We start from the raw sequence: 6,138 nt of genomic DNA on the forward strand, positions 1-6,138 counted from the left end.
TATTATGTACATATTGAAGCAGCTACATAAGGACTGGGCAGCTCCTAATTCCGCTGTCAGAGTAAAAAGGTAAATAATAAAAGAATAAAGCAGACTAAAAACATATAGTAGTACTTATATTAATTCTCAATGTCAGGTAAAAATGCTACCGTAATAACCATGTTAACCTTATTAATAAAATATATAAATCATTTTTTAATACAGAGTAAAATTGGTACAAGAAGGGAATTCCCTAGTCAATGTAATATAAAAATGCCAACACTTACACGGGTTCTAGATATACACCTGGGTTGTCCTATTTGATTTTGGGATCCTGTGAAAAGAGGTTTCCTGGCCCAACATCAATGCTTATTTAATTTCCATGTTGCAAGATGCAGCTCTGCTGCCCTCTACTGTCTCAGTCATGAAATGCCGAGCGCATAGTAAGAATTCAGATCTCATTTCCAGGGGTAAAATAATGCCCTTGTAGATGGAGCAGTTACAGTCACTGACCGGCAGCCTCTTCCCCTGGGGACACCCAAATAGCTGCAGTTCTCTTTTACAGCTAGAGACATTTTTTTATAGATGCAAAATGACGTTCCATCCACAGAACAATGGAGGTGGATGAATAGTCAGTGGAAACTACATATGATATGTGGCTACATACAACATGCTACCTTATTTAGGATACATGATCCATTCTATCCAGGGAGGATGCATAGAGATTTTATACGACAATGGTTCGCAAAAGGTTTTGGTAAAATTGCCTCATTGGCGCATTCCAGGGTCCATAACTAGTGACCGAGGACCTGGGGAGCTGTTGGATATAAAAAGAAGCTTACATTGCTCATACCATCCCGGACTTCTGGATTTATGGAATGCATAAATTAAAATATTGAGGCAAAATGGCCCAACATTGTGAGGAAACAAAATGGCCCTGGCCAGAGGCACTTCTACTGGTTTTGGAGACCATAAGAGCCTCAACTAACCAAAAATATAGACTTAGGGCTGATTCAGAGGCGGACACAATTCTTGTGCGGCTGTGATTTCTTTCAAATTTTCAATAGTGAAAATATACAAATGCCAGTTTCAGCATTCACCTTCTGTAATAGTGCGAGACGGACTAAGTGGAGACGCCCACTTCCATTATCTGAAGACAGTGCAGAGCGGCTTGTGGTTAAGAACACTCCACCATTGACAGCTCGCACAACCTATGGGCCTTTTTTAATGACACTGATCCCTGTGTCATTAAAATGCAACTCCAAAAATGCAACTCTATTGTACAGTTAAGTTTGCGCGTGCAAAATACGGGTCTCTCTGACTTTTTTCGTCTGCGCAATAGCAGAACATTGGCACTGCATATATTACCCCCAGTTACTTAACTGGGTGAAATGGATTGACTGCGGGCGGTGGCTGCAGGTTGGAGGTTGGTAGTTCCTTCCCGGATGCATGATCAGCCTATTAGGGTTATTAATTACATTCTACCTGCATTTCATCATTGTTATCCATCTATCTATCTATCTATCCATCCATCTATCTATCTACAGATGTGTTCTTGCTCATCTAGGGGCAGATGTATTAGGCTCTGGTAAGTGATAAAGTGGAGAGTGATAAATGACCAACCAATCCGCTCCCCACTGTCATTTTTCAAACACAGCCTGTAACATGACAGTTAGGAACTGATTGGTTGGTCGTTTATCTCACTCCACTTTATCACTTCCCAGAGCTTAGTACATCTGGCCCCTAGTCTCAATACGCCACGCAGGGTGACATGCCTTGTGTGAGTGAGCCGCCAGGTCCCATGCAATTCTGCTAGCGTTAGGCATTTTTTATTGTTTTTGCAGTAAATATGTCTGTCGCAATGCGATGCCACTAGGATGCACCAGGAGACTGTGCTGATTAATGTGATATGTGACACTTGTATATCTGTGTGCTACTGAGGGCCTGCGTCACTATGGATTGCAATATAGCGTACGCACGCAATTCAACTGCGATAGTATGCTAATCAATAGCGATCGCAATGCCGCCGCACCACTACATAAGGATGCCCACTTCACCTACACGCATATCCGTAATGGTTAGCAAGACTGCGAAAACATCGGTACAATCGAGTAACATCGGACCCATACGTAGAGTTAAGGCAGACCTCACTCAGGAATTGCTTACTTCAGCGCACGCTATGGAGGCCTCAGGCTGCGTTCTGCCAACCACCCCCCCATCACCACCCACAAAAGGCACTTCCTGTCAGTCACTCTGCCGTGGGTCTGGTAGCCGCCGTGGCCGGTACGTCCGATTGCGTGCGTATTAGCATCTGCGTTCCTTGCTGAATCAGGCACCGAGTCTGTAAATGGAATCATAGCACTCCGCATACTGATACAGAGACTCAGGACCTCATTCAGAGTCGGTCGTTGCGGCTGCACGGTCGTACACAGCCGGTGTTCGCTAAACTGCGAATGCATAAAGTTTGCAATGCGCGTGCGCAAACTGTTACGGTCAGAAATTTCTCTCTCCTTGAACACAGCCATGTCGGTAGTTTGACAGAATGAACCGTTTGTGAGTGGAAACAGGGGAAGGTGCTTGTGAACGGGGGAGTGGAGATGCGAACGCAGGCGTGTCTAATTATGCGAACGGCGTTTAATGGGAGTGCATAATTAACAAAGTAGCGTCATGGCACACGTTACATGGGAGGTTTGTACACTGACATGATCGTAGAGCTTAAGAGAGGGTATGGTCAACCTTAAGCTCTACGACCAGCTCCGATGGTTCCCGATGGTCGCGATTAATCCTTATATCCCAGGTGATGACGTGTGTTGTGATTGAGAAGGGGGCATGATTTAGTCTTACGTCCGCTTCTTACCCTCGGTCGTTCAGCTAACGATCTCATCTTAGGACCGCAACTTGTGATCGCTTCATTTGCATATCCGGCCCCTTTCCCCTACGACCGTGCGGCCGCAACGACCGAATCTGAATGAGGTCCTCAGTCCTACCAATATATACAAGTGTCACATATCAAATTGATCAGCACGGTCTCCTGGTGTATCCTAGTCACATCACATTACGACTAAGGGCCTTGTTCAATTAGAGACGAAAAGCCATAATTGGCGAAAAAGTTTTGCATATTGCCGCTTTTCGCACGGTCGGAACTTATCTCCAAATTGAATTCCAGACAGATTTCGCCTAAGCGGAAACTCATTGCAATGTAATAGGCGAAAAAGATTTGCCTATGAATAGCAGGTGAAAAGACGTGCAAAATCTTTATTTTGGGGTGCAAACGTGGGGAAACGACCCAGAACCCTTGGGACAGCCCCCAAAGGACAAATCTGGCAAAAAAAAAAAAAAAAAACATAACACCCCAAAAAAGTACTTTAATTTTAGGGGCGATAAAGTAAAAAACTAGCGAAATAGACTTCGTGCGGGTCTGCGGGTGCGTTTTTGTCATTTTTTAAAAGTTCACTTTAGAAACATTAAAATATGCTTCCAGCCATTTTCAAGTACCCCAAATTTGACTGAACTACTTATTTTCACCAAAAAATACAGCTTTATGCCATTCTTCACCACTTGTGCAAAGACGCTAATATGAAGCAATTTAAACTACTTAAGTACCCCAAACACTTTTATTAGGGGTTTTAATACACATCTACATTGATTCCCTATGTTAGTGCATCTTTTTTTGGGGTACAGACTGATTTCCCCACTTCTGACAGTACTTTCCGCCTGTTCCACATTCGCCTCTTTCTGTTTTCGCGTGGTCTGGAATTGGATAGGGCGAAAAGCGGGGACGCGCACGAAAAGTTTTTGCCTCTGAAATAAGCGAAGGAGGCGGAAAGTCAGACAGGCGAAACCTTTCTGACTTTTCGCCTCTGATTGAATACGGGCCTAAGAGTCATTTTAATAAAAAAAAATACACGAAAAATACATCCGGTGCTAGTAGAGTCGCGCAGGACCTGACGCACCAAGAGGGTCTATTTGGTGTGACTACCCAGTCAGAAGGTACATTAATAGATATAGTTGATAGCTGACAGTTCTATAGCAAGTCACATGATCAGCCTATTAAGGTTATTAATTACATCATACCTGCATTTCATCATTGCTATCTATCTCATTATTTTCATATATAACATTTAGATTAAAATAAACATACACCTTACATTGTGAGATGTCATATCAGCTGATACAGTTGATGACTGACCATTCTCTACAAAATGGTGACCTTCTTCCAAAGCCAAGTGACATCACAAAGGCTGTATATGATGTAAGCAAGTCACATGGTCAGCATGCTGAGGTGAAAAATCACATTCTCCATACATTTTGCCATTACTATATATCTATAATCTATCATCGTATCATGTAAGTGAAAATAAGCTTACACTACACGGTCAGTAGCATAGTAACAGATTGATAACGGACAGTTCTATAGCAAGTCACATGATCAGCCTTCATGTTACCTTCCACCAATGCTATCTATCATTTTCATATATTACACATAAGGTGCATACACACTAGACGATATGCTCCCTGAGCGATATCGTCTAGTGTGTCCCCGGCAGGCTGTGCTCAATGTCGTTCATGACATTGAGCACAGCCGCTGAACGATATCATTAGCGATATCGTTCAGCGCCGGGCTCTCTCACCCATTCCCTGACATGCAGCAACCTGACGAGGTCGTCAGGTTGGCCTGCATGTCAGCGCGATGAACGATGATGACGAACGACCCGCGGGAACGCGCGTCGTCGTCATCGTTCATCTTTTTTGTGTTAAAAATGGACGATAAAGTGGACGACTGAACGATAACGATATCGTTATCGTACAGTCGTCCACTTTAATCGCCCAGTGTGTACGCACCATTAGGATAAAATAAGCCTAACTTACACTGTGACAGGTCATATAAGCAGATACAGCTGATGGCTCACAGGGCCTCATTCAGAGGCGGTCGGTAGATGCAAGCGGTCGCTCTGAATCAGGGCGGCCGCTTGCATCCTGAACAGCCGCCTCCTTGTCGATCGTTAAGTTGTGGGTTGACACCCACAGCTCTAACGACCGACATGGGTGATGGTCGCGATGGTCAAGACCATCGCGACCATCTGGGCTTACGACCAGACCCTAGGGTAGGGTCTGGGCACTCGTAAGCCCCAGGGAGCTACCTGCTCTGTTTGAGCAGGAAGTTCCCCACTGACATCAGCAATGATGTTAGTGGGGCCGCCCCCAAACGGCAAGCGTTCCGACTGGAACTCCTCCTTTTGGCCGGGCATGCCCCTGGCCCGCCCAGCAAACGGGGCGAGCTGTCACTCAACATCGACAGCTCGCCTCGTCTGCCTCGAGCCGGCGCATGCGCTGTGGGGCAACATCGAGTCGGTTGTGAGCACTCAGCGCTCACGACCGACTCTGAATGAGCTCCACAGTTCTCTACAAAAAATGGTCAGATGGAGCCACAGCTCCAGGCCTCCACAGCCTAGCCGGTCACACGGTCAGCCATAAATTATTAAAATAGTTTTTCTAGTTTTCGCACACAATTATGCATTAAAAAAAAAAATTGGAAAAAAAATTTGCATGTAGGGAGACAGTGGGGCTGATAGTGTATGGGGTGTACAAACCCACGTGGCTCTGACCACATCCACGTGGCACTGGCCACACCCACATAGCACTGTCCACAGCTCCTCCCATTCTCAGTACAGATCCTTGAACATTTTCAGCCGCAGGTCCCATGTGACCCCTAAGCCGACCCTCCTTGTGGTGTAAGTGTAACCTTCAGCATGGAGGGGGTGTTAGGAGAGAGAGCTCTGCGTGGTCTCTCTCTCCGGACACTAGGACCCCCGTACTGCCAAAGTCGTGACCCCTGACCATGTGTGCCACTGCGTATGCGCGGTGTGTGCGTGTCTTCAGCTCCTCCATTTTAGTAGGACGTTCCTCCGAGAGTCCCAGCGACACCGCAATAGAGATGGTGTTTCCCAGGTCAGTGACCCCCAAATACTTCTACTACACCGCAACTGCTGTATATGTACAGTCTGTGTGTATATTCCCCTGCCAGCGATGTATGTACAGACACAGGTGTGGGCTCCTACCTGTCGCACACCCCCTGTGCTCCCCTATATGTTCCTGGCTGGATCTGGAACAGGCTGGCTGGTTCCTGTTCCTGTTACACATACCTGCTGCATTAACCCG

The sequence above is a fragment of the Taudactylus pleione genome, unplaced genomic scaffold (assembly GCF_031769625.1).
Source record: "Taudactylus pleione unplaced genomic scaffold, aTauple2 ptg000685l, whole genome shotgun sequence".
Lineage (NCBI taxonomy): Eukaryota > Metazoa > Chordata > Amphibia > Anura > Myobatrachidae > Taudactylus > Taudactylus pleione.